At 38.4% G+C, this 17,989-nt stretch overlaps 1 protein-coding gene across 6 annotated transcripts in view; it reads left to right on the forward strand.

Moving 5' to 3' along the window:
• Window positions 1-17,989, forward strand: part of PBX3 (PBX homeobox 3) — a 224,248-nt gene that overhangs the window by 192,830 nt on the left and 13,429 nt on the right. The window lies entirely within an intron of this gene.

Consider the following 17,989-nt stretch of genomic DNA (forward strand, 5'->3'; position numbering starts at 1 on the left):
TCTCCTCCTGCCTGTCCGTCATCATTGCATCTCACCTTTCCATTTCTTCACTTCTGTGGTCAGACCAACAGGCCAGTATATCAGTCGATTCCAGCAGAAAACAGATGGCACACTCAAATTAAAATAATTTGAGGAGAGTTTAATAAAGCGACTATTTACAGAAGTGTGGGCAGAGTGTAGGGAAACCACAAAGGATAATGCTGGTACTGCTTGGTTCTGTTACTACCACTTGGCCTGAAGAGATAAGGAAAATTATCAGAACCCAACCAAGACATAGAAGCTGTGTGGAGAAGGCCAGTAACTGAGACCTTAAGTAAAGTCAATATTACAGTGAGGAAATCAGGGGAACAAATACTCTGACCTTGCTTTTATCTCTTCTCATCTCCTACCAGTGACTTCCTTTGGCCAGAAGCCCGAGGGCATATAGATCAGCCTCTTGGGGCCCAGAGCAGAGTGAGAGTAGGTAGGGAGGAGTGAAAAGAGGAAATACAGCGTAGCCCGAAGGGCAAAGACATCTGATCAGAACCAGCTCTGAGTTCAAGCTTCCTGGCTTCCCACTTATTTCAACTCTGTGGTATTCCCACCCAGGAGATCTGGCATTCTCCAGAGATGCTCTTGGGCTTCCTTTGTTCTTGTCTTTTGGCTTCTCTTCTCCTTTCTTCTGTCAGCTTATGTGGAGAGCATATTACTTTTCTAAAACAAGTATGGATTTTGAGAGTAGAAGCTACATACAGTATAAGTAAGTTAATTTGATCCATCCAAAGGTACTTACCAGGACTTGGGGCTGTTTTCCTAATTCACTCAACAGGCACTGAGTGCCTACTTTGACTAGGCACTGTGTTTGGCACTGTGGCAAAGAAAGGTGAATGAGATAAGGTTCTTTTCCCTGAGAAATGTCAAATTTCTTGAGGGAGACAGACAGATGTGTTGTTGACAGGACACCAAAATTGTCCGGGGGGCTGTACTGGTGCATATGGGTGCCATCTTGGAATATGGTATCAGGAGGGGTTTACTGAGGATTAGGAAAGTACCCCCAACTTAATAGCTCTGTGACCTTGGGCAAATCATTTAACCTTACTATGGTTCATTTCCTCATATGTATAATTTGTATAAAAATAGCATGTACCTCTTAAAGTTATGGGAGTTTCAGTAAGAAGATATATGTAAATCACCTAGAGGAGTGCTTATCCAAGAATAAGAAAAAATATAATAATATTATTATGCTGTTTCTCCTGCCTGGGATGATCTAATCCCATACCCCCTACACATATGTGTAAACATTTTATTAATTACTGTTCTTTCAAAGCTCACTTCAAATATCAATTCCTCAAGAAAGCTTTCCTTGAGCTTCCAGTTCATATCCTCCATTATATATTCTCACAGCTTCTCATACTTTTCCTTGATAACACTTACCACAATTGTAACTAAATAATGAATTGTTTAATGTTGTTCCTCTGATAGATGGGGAATTCCCCACTGATGGGGACTGTGGTCTTATTCAGCACTATATCCTGAATGTCTAGCAGATGTACAACACATAGACACTCAATGAGTATTTGTTGAAGAAATGGCTTAGATAGAAAGTCAAGCTGGAGCCTGATTGGGGAAGGTCTGCAATTATGATGTTTAGATGTTTAGATGTCTGTAATTATGCCTACAGTTATGAGGTTGAGCAGTTTAGATGTCTGTTTTGCATTAACTAATTAATTATACAATAGTCATTCAATGAGTGATTTCTGGTCATTGTGCTACATGTAACAGTGACTACAAAAGAGGTTCTGTCCTCGTGGAGCTTACATTCTAATGAGGAGAGAAGGATAATTTATATATATATGTATATATATATACATACATAAAAAATATTTAACTATATATGTTCTATATCTTATATTTTAATTATAAATAATAACATACATATATATATATATAAAATGCCATATGGTAATAAGTGCTATAAAATAAAATAAAGGCAATACAGATTTCTGGGTTTGGATGATGTGAGCAGATTTATGAAAGAGAAATCTAGCACCAATGTGTAAGATCAATTTGAAGGGGAAAACACTAGAATAAGAGCGACTACGTAGGAGATTAGTAGCATAGTTTAGGAAAGAGGTGGTGAGTATTCAAATTAGGCCACTGAAAGTGGAAAACGGGGATGGATTTTAAAAGTATTTTGGAGAAAGGACTGATATTTTGGAGATTGGGTTAACAATTGGATACAGATGCGAGAAGGAAAGAGTAATAAAAGACAGTGGAGGTTTTTAGCCTAGATAATTGAAGTTGGCGATATTATTAACAGATATAGGAAACACATGAGGAAATGCTGGGAGCTTTTCTTTTTTCTCTTTTCCTCTCTTTAATTTTTTTTTTTTTTTTTTTTTTGGTTCTTTATAGGAAATGCTGGTTTGATGGAGGGGAGATTAAAGATTTGTGGTAGTTATGCCAGATTTGCATTGCCATCAGGATCCCAGTTGGGAAGTGTTCAGTTTGCAAATATAACTTAGGAGAAAGGTCAATTTTAAAGATTTAGCTTGAGAGTCATTCACTTAAATTCATAGTTGAAGGGATGATGTTGCTCAGGGAATTTGCAGATAAGAAGAAAATAAGGCCAGGGGTAATGACTTCTCCATGGGTTGTTTGTCAATTCTGAGAGGATGACTAAGAGGTTAACCTGTGCTTTTGACAATTTTGAAGGGCTGAGAAGGCAGGAATTGGTGTCTAGGTATCTAGGACTTATCAAGGAAGGATACCTGTTTCCCTTGTTTTGTGTTAGGATTTATATTGATACCATCAGAGCTACATCCTAGTAGTAGGGGTGCATTGGAAGTACATAGACCCTCACAGAGACTGTAATTCTGTTTCAGAATACCTCAGTCCTTGAATTGGATTGCTAGTCCTCAAAGGTGCCTGGACAAAGCAAATATAATTTTTTTTTTTTTTGTGGAGAAAGATAGCATTGTTCTAGGCTTCAAGTTGTTTCTATAAACAAAGCAAATAAAACATTGGGGACACAATCAGAAAAAAAACAAACAGACCTATGAGAAGACATAACAATATATACTGAAACCAGCAGAAATGACAGACAATAGGAACAGATCCACAGAACTCTAGAAAATAGAAGGATCTGATATGGACTGTAAAATAGTATCATATATATATATATATATCTCCAAGGAAATAAGCAAACCGGAGAATTTTGTCAGAGAACTGGAAACCATAAAAAAGCTCATATGGAAATATTAGAACCAAAAATGCAGTAACCAAAATTAAGAATTCAGTGCATGGGTTTTAAAGCAGGTTAAACATAGCTGAAGAGAGAATTAGTGAACTGGAAGATGGGTCATAAGAAAATGAACATGCTGAAGAATGGAGAGACAATAGGATAGAAAATCAGGAGAGAGAGTAAGGGACATTGAGGATACAGTAAGAAGTCTAACAATGTAATTGTAGTCCCAGAAGCAAACATAATAGTGGGTCAAAAGCAATATTTGAAATGTAAAGGCTGATACCTTTCCAAAACTGATGGAAGACTCTAAGCCCTAGATTTATGAAAAGGTACAGTCCCAAAAGAAGATAGATAAATAGGAATCCACAGTGAACACAGTCAAAACAAAAGCAACCAGAGGGGAAAATAAGAGTGGCCTCAGAGAAGTAGCAATTAGGCTGACCACTGATTTCTTTTCTTTTTTTTTTTAACATCTTTATTGGAGTATAACTGCTTTACAATGGTGTGTTAGTTTCTGCTTTATAACAAAGTGAATCAGCTATACATATACATATATCCCCATATCTCCTCCCTCTTGTGTCTCCCTCCCACCCTCCCTATCCTACCCCTCTAGGTGGTCACAAAGCTCCGAGCTGATCTCCCTGTGCTATGCGGCTGCTTCCCACTAGCTATCTGTTTTACATTTGGTAGTATATATAAGTCCATGCACTCTCTCACTTTGTCACAGCTTACCCTTCCCCCTCCCCGTGTCCTCAAGTCCGTTCTCTACATCTGTGTCTTTATTCCTGTCCTGCCCCTAGGTTCTTCAGAACCTTTTTTTTTTTTTTTAGATTCCATATATATGTGTTAGCATACGGTATTTATTTTTCTTTTTCTGACTTACTTCAGGCTGTATGACAGACTCTAGGTCCATCCACCTCACTACAAATAACTCAATTTCGTTTCTTTTTATGGCTGTGTCATATTCCATTGTATATATGTGCCACATCTTCTTTATCCATTTATCTGTCGATGGACAGTTAGGTTGCTTCCATGTCCTGCCTATGGTAAATAGAGCTGCATTGAACATTGTGGTACATGACTCTTTTTGAATTATGGTTTTCTCAGGGTATATGCCCAGTAGTGCGATTGCTGGGTTGTACGGTAGTTCTATTTTTAGTTTCTTAAGGAACCTCCATACTGTTCTGCATAGTGGCTGTATTAGTTTACATTCCCACCAACAGTGCAAGAGGGTTCCCTTTTCTCCACACCCTCTCCAGCATTTATTGTTTGTAGATTTTTTTGATGATGGCCATTCTGACTGCTGTGAGGTGATACCTCATTGTAGTTTTGATTTGCATTTCTCTAATGGTTAGTGATGTTGAGCATTCTTTCATGTGTTTGTTGGCAATCTGTATATCTTCTTTGGAGAAATGTCTGTTTAGGTCTTCTGCCCATTTTTGGATTGGGTTGTTTGTTTTCTTTTCTTTTTTTTTTTTGGTGGGGGGTTGTTTGTTTTCTTAATATTGAGCTGCAAGAGCTGTTTATATATTTTGGAGATTAATCCTTTGTTCATTTGTTTGCAAATATTTTCTCCCATTCTGAGGGTTGTCTTTTCGTCTTGTTTGTAGTTTGCTTTGCAAAAGCTTTTAAGTTTCATTAGGTCCCATTTGTTTATTTTTGTTTTTATTTCCATTACTCTAGGAGGTGGGTCAAAAAGGATCTTGCTGTGATTTATGTCATAGAGTGTTCTGCCTATGTTTTCCTCTAAGAGTTTTATAGTGTCTGGCTTTACATTTAGGTCTTTAGTCCATTTTGAGTTTATTTTTGTGTATGGTGTTAGGGAGTGTTCTAATTTCATTCTTTTACATGTAGCTGTTCAGTTTTCCCAGCACCACTTATTGAAGAGGCTGTCTTTTCTCCATGGTATACTCTTGCCTCCTTTGTCATAGATTAGTTGACCATATGTGCGTGGGTTTATCTCTGGGCTTTCTATCCTGTTCCATTGATCTATATTTCTGTTTTTGTGCCAGTACCATACTGTCTTGATTACTGTAGCTGTGAAATATAGTCTAAAGTCCGGGAGCCTGAATCCTGCAGCTCCGTTTTTTTTCCCCTCAAGACTGCTTTGGCTATTCGGGGCCTTTTGTGTTTCCATACGAATTGTGCAGTTTTTGGTCTATTCTGTGAAAAATGCCATTGGTAGTTTGATAATCTGTAGATTGCTTTGGGTAGAATAGTCATTTTCACAATGTTGATTCTTCCAATCCAAGAACATGGTATATCTCTCCATCTGTTGGTATCATCTTTAATTTCTTTCATCAGTGTCTTATAGTTTTCTGCATACAGGTCTTTTGTCTCCCTAGGTAGGTTTATTCCTAGGTATTTTATTCTTTATGTTGCAATGGTAAATGGAAGTGTTTCCTTAATTTCTCTTTCAGATTTCTCATCATTACTGTATAGGAATGCAAGAGATTTCTGTGAATTAGTTTTGTATCCTGCTACTTTACCAAATTCAATGATTAGCTCTAGTAGTTTTCTGGTAACGTCTTTAGAATTCTCTATGTTTAGTATCATGTCTGCAAACAGTGACAGTTTTACTTCTTTTCTGATGTGGATTCCTTTTTTTTCTTTTCCTTCTCTGATTGCTGTGGCTAAAACTTCCAAAACTATATTGAATAACAGTGGTGAGAGTGGGCAACCTTGTCTTGTTCCTGATCTTAGTGGAAATGGTTTCAGTTTTTCACTATTGAGAACAATGTTGGCTGTGGGTTTGTCATATATGGCCTTTATTATGTTGAGGTACATTCCCTCTATGCCTACTTTCTGGAGGGTTTATATCATAAATGGGTGTTGAAGTTTGTTGAAAGGTTTTTCTGTATCTATTGAGATGATCATATGGTTTTTATCCTTCAGTTTGTTAATATGGTGTATCACATTGATTTGTGTATACTTGCATTCCTGGGATAAACCCCACTTGATCATGGTGTACGATCCTTTTAATGTGCTGTTGGATTCTGTGTCCTAGTATTTTGCTGAGGATTTTTTCATCTATATTCATCAGTGATATTGGCCTGTAGTTTTCTTTCTTTGTGACATCTTTGTCTTGTTTTGGTGTCAGGGTGATAGTGGCCTCGTAGAATGAGTTGGGGAGTGTTCCTCCCTCTGCTATATTTTGGAAGAGTTTGAGAAGGATAGGTGTTAGCTCTTTAAATGTTTGATAGAATTCGCCTGAAGCCATCTGGTCCTGGGCTTTTGTTTATTGGAAGATTTGTAATCACTGTCTCAATTTTGGTGCTTGTAATTGGTCTGTTTATATTTTCTGTTTCTTCCTGGTTCAGTCTCGGAAGGTTGTGCTTTTCTAAGAATTTGTCCATTTCTTCCAGGTTGTCCATTTTATTGGCATATTGTTACTTGTAGTAATCTCTCATGATCCTTTGTATTTCTGCAGTGTCAGTTGTTACTTCTCCTTTTTCATTTCTAATTCTGTTGATTTGAGTTTTCTCCCTTTTTTTCTTGATGAGTCTGGCTAATGGTTTATCAATTCTGTTTATCTTCTGAAAGAACCAGCTTTTAGTTTTATTGATCTTTGCTATTGTTTTCTTCATTTCTTTTTCATTTATTTCTGCTCTGATCTTTATGATTTCTTTCCTTCTGCTAACTTTGGGGTTTTTTGTTCTTCTTTCTCTAATTCTTTCGGTGTACGGTTAGGTTGTTTATTTGAGATGTTTCTTGTTTCTTGAGGTAGGATTGTATTGCTATAAACTTCCATCTTAGAACTGCTTTTGCTGCATCCCATAGGTTTTGGGTCATCATGTTTTCATTGTCATTTGTTTCTAGGTATTTTTTGATTTCCTCTTTGATTTCTCCTTGGTTATTTAGTATCTATTGTGTAGCCTCCCATGTGTTTGTATTTTTTACAGTTTTTTTTCCTGTAATTGATATCTAGTCTCATAGCATTGTGGTCGGAAAAGATACTTGATATGATTTCAATTTTCTTAAATTTACCAAGGCTTGATTTGTGACCCAAGATATGATCTATCCTGGAGAATGTTCTGTGGGCACTTGAGAAGAAAGTGTATTCTGTTGTTTTTGGATGGAATGTCCTATAAATATCAATTAAGTCCATCTTGTTTAATGTGTCATTTAAAGCTTGTGTTTATTTATTTTCATTTTGGATGATCTGTCCATTGGTGAGAGTGAGGTGTTAAAGTCCCCCACTATGATTGTGTTACTGTCAATTTCCCCTTTTATGGCTGTTAGCATTTGCCTTATGTATTGAGGTGCTTCTGTGTTGGGTGCATAAATATTTACAATTGTTATATCTTCTTCTTGGATTGATCCCTTGATCATTATGTAGTGTCCTTCTTTGTATCTTGTAATAGTCTTTATTTTAAAGTCTATTTTGTCTGATATGAGAATTGCTACTCCAGCTTTCTTTTGATTTCCATTTGCATGGCATATCTTTTTCCATCCCCTCGCTTTCAGTCTGTATGTGTCCCTAGGTCTGAAGTGGGTCTCTTGTAGACAGCATATATATGGGTCTTGTTTTTGTACCCATTCAGCCAGTCTGTGTCTTTTGGTTGGAGCATTTAATCCATTTACATTTAAGGTAATGATCGATATGTATGTTCCTATTACCATTTTCTTAATTGTTTTGGGATTGTTATCATAGATCTTTTCCTTTTCTTGTGTTTCCTGCCTAGAGAAGTTCCTTTAGTGTTTGTTGTAAAGCTGGTTTGGTGGTGCTGAATTCTCTTAGCTTTTGCTTGTCTGTAAAGGTTTTAATTTCTCCGTCGAATCTGAATGAGATCCCTGCTGGGTAGAGTAATCTTGGTTGTAGGTTTTTCCCTTTCATCACTTTAAATATGTCCTGCCACTCCCTTCTGGCTTGCAGTTTCTGCTGAAAGATCAGCTGTTAACCTTACAGGGATTCCCTTGTATGTTATTTGTTGCTTTTCCACTGCTGCTTTTAATATTTTTTTAATTTAATTTTCGATAGTTTGATTAATATGTGTCTTGGCATGTTTCTCCTTGGGTTTATTCTGTATGGGACTCTCTGCACTTCCTGGACTTGACTATTTCCTTTCCCATATTAGGGAAGTTTTCAACTATAATCTCTTCAAATATTTTCTCAGTCCTTTTTTTTGTCTTCTTCTTCTGGGACCCCTATAATTCGAATGTTGGTGCGTTTAATGTTGTCCCAGAGGTCTCTGAGACTGTCCTCAATTCTTTTCATTCTTTTTTTCTTTATTCTGCTCTGCAGTAGTTATTTCCACTATTTTATCTTCCAGGTCACTTATCCGTTCTTCTGCCTCAGTTATTCTGCTACTGATTCCTTCTAGAGAAATTTTAATTTCATTTATTGTGTTGTTCATTATTGTTTGTTTGCTCTAGTTCTTTTAGGTTCTTGTTAAGCGTTTCTTGTATTTTCTCCATTCTATTTCCAAGATTTTTAATCATCTTTACTATCATTATTCTGAATTATTTTTCAGGTAGACTGCCTATTTCCTCTTCATTTGTTTGGTCTGGTGGGTTTTTACCTTGCTCCTTCATCTGCTCTGTGTTTCTCTGTCTTCTCATTTTGCTTAACTTACTGTGTTTGGGGTCTCCTTTTCGCAGGCTGCAGGTTCATACTTCCCATTGTTTTTGGTGTCTGCCCCCAGTGGGTAAGGTTGGTTCAGTGGGTTGTGTAGGCTTCCTGGTGGAGGGGACTGGTACCTGTGTTCTGGTGGATGAGACTGGATCTTGTCTTTCTGGTGGGCGGGACCATGTCCGTTGGTGTGTTTTGGGGTGTCTGTGACCTTATTATGATTTTAGGCAGCCTCTCTGCTAATGGGTGGGGTTGTGTTCCTGTCTTGCTAGTTGTTTGGCATAGGGTGTCCACCACTGTAGCTTACTGGTCATTGAGTGGAGCTGGGTCTTAGCATTGAGACGGAGATCTCTGGGAGAGCTTTCGCCATTTGATATTACGTGGAGGTGGGAGGTCTCTGGTGGACCAACGTCCTGAACTCAGCTCTCCCACCTGAGAGGCACAGGCCTCACACCCAGCTGGAGCACCAAGACCCTGAGCGCACGGCTCAGAAGAAAAGGGAGAAAAAAAGAAAGAAAGAAAAATAAACAAAATAAATGTATTAAAATAAAAAATAAAAAATATTAAAAATAAAAAAACTAAAAAGGAATAAAAAAAGAAAAAAAAAGGAAAGAAAGACGGAAGAGAGCAATCAAACCAAAAAACAAATCTACCAATGATAACAAGCACTAAAAACTATACTAAAAAAAACCAAAAAAAGGGACAAACAGAACCCTAGGACAAATAGTAAAAGCAAAGCGATACAGACAAAATCACGCAAAGAAGCATACACATTCACACTCAGAAAAAGAGAAAAAGGAAAAAAATATATATATTGTTGCTCCCAAAGTCCACTGCCTCAATTTTGGGATGATTCGTTGTCTTTTCAGGTATTCCACATATGCAGGGTACATCAAGTTGATTGTGGAGATTTAATCTGCTGCTCCTGAGGCTGCTGGGAGAAATTTCCCTTTCTCTTCTTTGTTCGCACAGCTCTTGGGGTTCAGCTTTGGATTTGGACCTGCCTCTGCGTGTAGGTCGCCTGAGGGCGTCTGTTCTCCACTCACACAGGACGGGGTTAAGTTAGCAGCTGATTAGGGGGCTCTGGCTCACTCAGGCCGGGGGGGAGGGAGGGTACAGAATGCAGGGCGAGCCTGTGGTGGCAGAGGCCAGTGTGACGTTGTACCAGCCTGGGGTGCACCGTGTTTTCTCCCAGGGAAGTTGTCCCTGGATCATGGGACCCAGGCAGCAGCGGGCTGCACAGGCTCCTGGGAGGGGAGGTGTGGATAGTGACCTGTGTTTGCACACAGGGTTTTTGGTGGCTGTGGCAGCAGCCTTAGGGTTTCATGCCCGTCTCTGGGGTCCACGCTGATAGCCACGGCTCACGCCCATCTCTGGAGCTCATTTAGGCAGTACTTTGAATCCCCTCTCCTTGCACACCCTGAAACAATGGTCTCTTGCCTCTTAGGCAGTTCCAGACTTTTTCCCGGACTCCCTCCCGGCTAGATGTGGTGCACTAGCCCCTTTCAGGCTGTGTTCTCGCAGCCAAACCCAGTCCTCTCCATGGAGTCTGAACTCTGAAGCTCGAGCCTCTGCTCCCAGCCCCCACCTGTCTCGGCTGGCAGGTGAGCAGACAAGCCTCTCGGGCTGGTGAGTGCTGGTCAGCACCGATTCTCTGTGCAGGAATCTCTCCACTTTGCCCTGTTCACCCCTATTGCTGCACTCTCCTCTGTGGCTCCGACACTGTACCCAACAACTGCAGAATACATATTCTTTTGAAGCACTTGCAGAACATTTTGAAAGTTAACTGTATTTTGGGCCATAAAACACCTCTCAATAAATTTTAAATAATTTAAATTAGAGTACAGTATATTTTCTGAGTACAGTGAAATTAAACAAACAAAAAATCAGTATCAAAAAGATAAGTAGAAATTCCCACGTTTGAAAATAAAGCACTGTATTTCTTAATAACTCATGGGTTAATGAAGCCCCAGTGGAAATTGGAAAATATTTTAACTGATAATGAAAATACACCTATCAAAATTCATGGTATGGGAGTTCGCTGGCAGTCTAGTGGTAAGGACTCCGAGCTTTCACTGCCAAGGACCTGGGTTCAATCCCTGGTCAGGGAACTAAGGTCCCGCAAGCTGTGTGGTGTGGCCAAAAAAAAAAAGGAAAAAAAATTCATGGGATTCAGCTAAAGCCATGCTTAGAAGGAAATTTATAGCTTTAAATATTCATATATATGTGTGTATTTTAATACTATGTATATACAGTATACACATAGTAAGAGGGAAGGCTGAAAATCAGTGAGCTAACGGTCCATCTCAAGGTATTAAAGGAGAATAAATTAAACCCAAATAAGTGTCAGGTAACTGGGTTGAAAATCATCGGAGAGGGACTTCCCTGGCGGTCCAGTGGTTAGGACTCGACACATTCATTGCAGTGGGCCAGGGTTTGATACCTGTTCAGGGAACTAAGATCCTGAAAGCCATGCAGTGCAGCCAAAAAAAAAAAAAAAAAAATCAAGGGAGAGAAGTTCTCAAATACTGGTATAAATAGTTTCTTTTTCTCCCTCTTGACTTCCTAAAGTTATATGTTTAGACTCTTGCCCTCCAGATACAGCAGATTCTCTATCAAAACTAAGTGTCGTTCCTTGTGTTCCATTTAGGCAGTGGTACTATCCTTTCATACCACTTATTTTTAGAAATTGGGACTTTAACTCCAGATGACTGTACATTCAGTATAGGAAGTACAGAAACAGACTCCACTCTACCACTACTAAGTAGCAGTGTGACATTGAGCAAATCATTTAACCTGAAGTTCCCATTTTTTGACTTGTAAGATTAGGATAATGATAATTTCTTCAGAGGTTTGAAGGCTAAATGAGATCATGTACGTAGACTGCTATTACAGGGACTGGTATATAATGAGTGCTCAATAAATGCTAATTTGTCATGCATTCAACCAGAGATTTCTTGCTGGGTATGTTGTATATATAGAGCCTCATAAAGTTTCCAAAAGAAAGAGGGAACAGACGCTCTGACCACCAGCAAACTAGTGTGCTAGCAGCCCCTAGCCCCTAGCTTTTCACAGGCTTCGTAAAGGTGAGAGCCAGAGTGGGCACAGGGTGTGGGTCGGGGGTGAGTGGGGTTGTGTCTGTTCTTACACTCTGAGTAGACCTACTCTAGGTGTATTCTTTACTCTAAAAATGCATGTGGTTCTTTATAGTGAGAATTGTGTGTGTTGAAAGGGTAGGACACCTTTTGAGGATAGGTATTCCTATTTTAAATAGATTCAGTGAAATGTTCTCGATTTTTAAAAAGAAAACTGGTGTGTGTATTTGGTAGGGAGAGGTATTTGAATATGTAAGGGTTTCTATGAAAGGCTTTACTATAGGATTTCTTTACATAGGACACTGAATACATTTTGATAATTTCAGTTACAGGAAGTAGATTTACATGAAATTTACCTGGACAAAAAATCTGGTCCATTGTTTTTTAGAGTGCTCTTGATTTTTAATTCTGGGACGCTGATGTGTTGCCTTCAGAGATGGCTCTATCTCTCAGTGCAGCTGATGGGAGCCAGTTTCACAGCTGTGATGTCAGTGTTTCAAAATCTGTCGAAGAGGCTTTCCATGGAGGCTATAGAGGAACCTATTCAGTTGTACACGTAACACATTTTTTATTTTTTAATGAGAGAAGTAATTTTAAAGGAAAAAATCTTTAACTGAAAACATGCTTTGGGGTAATTTAGAACCACCCCTCAGCACGTGTTTTAAGGAGATGAACGGTGTCATTTGTTTTTTTGTGTACTGTGGCCGCAAGGCTGACGTTTTATGTACTTTTGCAGATGAGCCTCCTTGTGAATGTCATGAGCAGTTATCAGTCTATCATGTATAGAGTAGAAAGGGCAAAGCCAAACTGTAAGGGTGTCAGTACATTATGGCAATAAAATTTTTCACAGCCTCAAATAAAAACAAATACAGTACTTGACAAGTGAATCTGTTTTAAATTATTTCAAATACTATGGAAACGGAATTTCTGTTTGTTTGGTTCTCTTATTAGAATTGAATTGTGTTTCAAAAGTTGGTTTTCAAGTCAGTTGTTCAGAATTTGGAACTTACTTTCTAAAAAAAATTAAAATGGTCTGGATTATTGGGCTAGCTCACATTTTAACCGTAAAGGAGCTGAAATATTTTACACTGAAAAAGTAGGCTATACTTTGGTAGCGCTAGCCATTTAATACAATGGAAAATAAATAAAATCGAATAAACAATTTAAAACGTTTATGAAGAATATTAAGAAAAAACAAGTTTTATTAGACAAGGCATAGTGGGAAAAGCACAGAAAAGGCTGTGACCCTCAGGCAAACTACATAAACTTTCTGACCTCAGTTTTTACATCAATTAAACTGGGTCTTTGTGAGGCTAAATGAGATAATAATGTGAAGTTCCTGGTACAGTGGCTGGCTCTAAATTAGCTCTCTGTAAGTGGCTGCTGTTATAAATATATGTACAGGTAGGATCCAAACCCAGGTTTCCTACAAATTCTAGATCCACTGCCTTGTCCTGCGCGTGGCTGTGTTGGGGCAGGAGTGAGGAGGGACGTGCTGTCAGCTGTTTGTGCACAACCCGCAGGTGCGTGGCAGACAGGAGCTCTTGGTCAGGTGTCACCCTCCTGGGAGGAAGTTTATGATGCTCAGGTGTGCAGGGGAGCAATCCCTTTTCCCTTGTCTCACTGCCCTGCCAGCACTGGGAGTAGGACAGGTTCTCCCAGAATCCAGAACTCCTGTGGAAAGGGTGTCCTGACCTTAGTGATGACAGGAAGCCAGCATAACCTGTAGAGGGTTTTGTTGTCGTTGCTCTTGTTGCTTGTTTGTTTTAAGAAAAGGGAGAGCTAACACTTACTCGGTGCCTAGTACATCCCAGGCACAGTTCTGTGCCTTTTTTTTTTTTTAACATGTTATCTCATTTACCATTCTTGACAGCCCTGTGGGGAGAAGGCATCGTTATCCCATGCTATAGACCAGGAAAAGAGAACTTAGATGATGTTGCTGGACTAAGGTAGCACAGCTAGGAAATCAGAGAGCGGGGATTCACACTCAGATCTGTCTGGCTCTCAAGTGCCCTTTGGGTTCTCAAGGGAATGCACACGTGTGGTTATCTACAGTGTGTCCAGCCTTTCTGTCCTTACGTAAACTTCACTGGGTGTGCACCCTTGGGAAGGAGAGGAGTGGAATGAGATTTAGTTTATTAACACCATTAAGTTTAAAAATTGAACAGTATCTGGCTTCCATCCCTCATTTCAAATTGAATCACATAATGGGGATGAAAACATATTGATTAGAGAGAAACTATTTATTAGAGGTAAAATTGTTTACAATGTAAATAAGCTACATGTTCCATTATACACAACTTGGCATTTCAACATTTCATAATCTGTTGCATTTAATTAGGCACAGTACATAAAGTATGTATCACAAGTAAACATGGGAAACACAGTGGCAAATTTTTCTGATTTGTGCTTCATAAATATTCAGTTTGCTAATCTCATTCATGATGTTTTAGTGTTAGCTGCTGCTTTTCCAAACAAGTGCTGATCCTCTCCCTAACGTATTTTATGCAAGGAAGCAAAACTAAGGATGAACTCTAAAGTTCTGCACTTCTGCCTCTTAAAGATTAAGTCGTTAAGTAATAATTTTTCTCTTTTATTTAACATTGTTATTAAAATGATAAATAAATGTAGTGATAGAATTTGAAATGTAAGATATAATTAATGCTCATTAATAAATTGGCTTTCAGTGACTGTAGAGACATTGTAGATGGTTTAGCTTTTTAATTTGAACATGGCATTTTTCTTAAAGGCAAAGCAATCTGGGAAACTTTAGTGGCTTGAGATTTACAAAGTGTCTGATTTTAATTATTTCAAGAATTCTCTGGCCTGCCAATGCCGTCTTCCAGATAGAATACAGGAATGGGATTGCTGATTTCTGCAGCCGTGTGGGCCAGTATGCTGGCACTTAATACTCTTCAAGATTGCTAAATAACTTCCAAGTGCTTTTTTTTTTTTTAAGAAGATTGGTTACTTTTTTCACTGAAAAGTACATTTTCTTTTTTTTGAAAAGTACCTTTTTCTAATTAAAAAAAACCCCAGTACTTGCTTATCTGAAATCAATTTGGATAATATTTGAAAACACACAGAAAAACACAAAATTGGAAGTTACTTATAAACCCACTCTAAAAGATAATCACATATTGGTACGTGTGTCCTAGTACTTTTTTTGTATGCATACTTGTATGTGTATGTTTGTGTGTGCACACCTGTGTATGTCTAAGTATTTTTAACCCCTCCAAATTCTCATGCTGTGTGCAGAGAAAAAAGAAGCCCTTTCCTCCTCTTTACAGTGTATTGTGAATATTTCCCACATATCGTTTTCTTCAACATTTTTAATCAATGATTATATTCCATTATACAGATGTGCTATAAATTAACTTCTCTTTTTACTGTTGTAAGTAGGACTGTGGTGAATCTCTTTGCACATATAATCTCTAAATATTTCATCAAGATAAATTCTTAGTAATGCTGAGTCAAAGCGTATGTATATCCATATTTGCTGGCATACTTTACGGAAAGGTTATGCTAAATAATAAGTAAACTGTATCTACCCCTTTCTGTTTATTTCTTTAAATGTTTTTGATTTCCTGAAGCTGACAAATTTGTTCTTTGTTGAGCTCCAAAAGGTCACTGTGACACATCATTGTGATTGCTTGAGTGAGCCTTGTTTTTATAGCTGAAGGTCTTTACTAGATACACCCCATCCAAGGGGCTCCCACATGTACTCATACAATGAAGTTAATGCAACTAGAATTAGCCTGCTCACTTAAGGGAGCAGTCTTGAACTCAGGTGCACATGCTTCACAAAGTAGCTGAAGATTTTCCAGAGGGTACAAGGGCATGCATGGTTTTAAGGTTATCACTGGTCAGCTTTCCTTATGTGTGTGTGTGTGTGTGTGTGTGTATATATATATATATATATATATATATACTCCTTCCTGAAATCCACTTGCCTCAGAAAACTGCTGTGGTAGTAGCTCACGTGGCTGTCCTTTTCCCTCTTCCCCTTTTCCACTTGCCCTTTTCGCAGTTTAGGAAACGGATAGTCCCAACCCATTGCCCCAAAGTCTGAGACCCTCTCTGGTTCCCAGCAAGGGATTGTGTGAAATATTGGTGATAACCAAACCTCCTTCAATCAGCACTTTATAACCCAGCACCCCTCTGATTAAGAAATGCATGTGTTAATTCTGTATTGAAGAATGTGTTCACAGTATTCAGTAGTTTACAAATAATTTAGTGAATCAGAATTAAAGCAATATTCCCCTCCAAAGTACTCTCAGTAACTTCATAAGGGGGAATTTCAAGGCTGATAAATATAGAACTTTTAATAATAAAGTGTTGTTTCAACTATTAAAAAAAAATACATGTGTGATAAAACCTTAGTTTTGATGGTCAAAATAAGTATTATCAAAATAAGTATTGGTATTGCTTTGATTAATTTTAGACTAACTGTGATGATAGCTTAATCCAGAAGGATATGTTAAACATGTACAGCATTATAATTATAGTAAATAAAAAGAGTTTAAAATTTTCAATTTCCATATATTACTTTTGTAGAGCATAAAAGTATATTGCATTAGGATAATATGAGAGGGAAATGAAATGGAAATGCGCTTCCAACACAAAAGAGAACACAGCATTTTTGACTATTAAAGAAAAACGAGTTTATATATTTTTAAAATGGATAGTGGGTATCAAATTGCTTTGCTATTTATATTTGGTTGGATACATTTTAAAGAATAGCATTACAGTTTTATTTTAAAATGTCAACATTTATGACATACTGAAATAACATTGTTTACAACTCTATAAACTTATAATGAAAAATTGTAGATGCCAACTTAAAAAATGTACAAAGGAGAAAAAAATGTGTGAGCAGATACCTGATTTTTTTCAACTTTTTAAGGCAGTATTCCAGCAAAAAGGGTGACATGGGACAGGCACCTAAATGGGAAGGCTGCCTCACCTGGCCTCAGGTGGCCTCAGGGGAACGTTCCCCACAGTACTTCCTAGAAATCTCAGGCTCCCCTCCCTTAGTGAGCCCTGGTGTGGTGGAGGTGGTGAGATCACCTGCAGAGCTCTTCTTCTGGCTTTCCCTTGCCTGGAGCACTCTCCCCTTCCCTGTACCTTAGCCAGAGCCTGCCGGTCCCTCAGGTGCTTTAGGTCCCTCAGGCCTGGTACCCATGTCTCCTCCCTCTCTCTCGGCTCCCTCGTTCTCCACAATGAAAATATGCCTCACTTGTTAGACCTCCACCAGACGTCACCTCTTGCAGAAACACTCCTTGATTCCCCTTTCCTCTTTTCCTTTAGAATGGTTTCTCCTTCCTCTTTCACTATAAAAGAGGGGTTCAGAAGTTAAGGGAAAAGGGAGTTAAGTTAGAAAGTAGAATGAGTCTCTGGAATCTTGGAGAGGTCCAGGTAGAGGAAGGCAGTGGCTTATGTGTTTGGCTTGTGTCAACAGAGCTTCTAGAGCTTTGTACCTCTGAAATACGGAGTCTCAATAAAAATACTGTTGAATTGAATTGAAGCTGAAGTCCAGTTCAGGTTTCACCTTACCTCTGAATTCTTAGATTTCCCAGATCTGCTGGGACTTCTCTCCTTCCAAATTCCTTGTGTACTTATAGTCTATTCTGTACAGCTTGGTGTGTCATCATCACCATCCTGCAATTTTTGGTAATTATTTTGAGTGTCTAGCATTGTTTTTATAACCAAATTGTAAATTCTAGGCAGGTAGAGGCACCTGTTTATTTTTGCATCTCCCCATGGCACCTGCTATAAAACTGGCCATAACAGATACTCGATAAACATATCCCAGTTCATTGTAAAAAAGGAAAAAAATTGATGGGGTGTCCTGGGGTTGAAGTATGGATATGTCACACTTCACTGTATGATTTTGGACCACTTGTGTATAGTCTAGATCTCTTGATTCTTCACTGATAAAACATAGGTGGTAGTGATAGCTAATAATATCAGGTAATCACTATGGGCTAAAATCATTAATGTACGTAGCATTTCTATGAGGAAGATATATTACTACTCTTATTGTTCTCACTGTGTATGAGAGTAATATAAAGTACTAAAATAATCTGCCCAGGG

This window comes from Balaenoptera acutorostrata, chromosome 6 (assembly GCF_949987535.1).
Source record: "Balaenoptera acutorostrata chromosome 6, mBalAcu1.1, whole genome shotgun sequence".
NCBI classification, from domain to species: Eukaryota; Metazoa; Chordata; class Mammalia; order Artiodactyla; family Balaenopteridae; genus Balaenoptera; species Balaenoptera acutorostrata.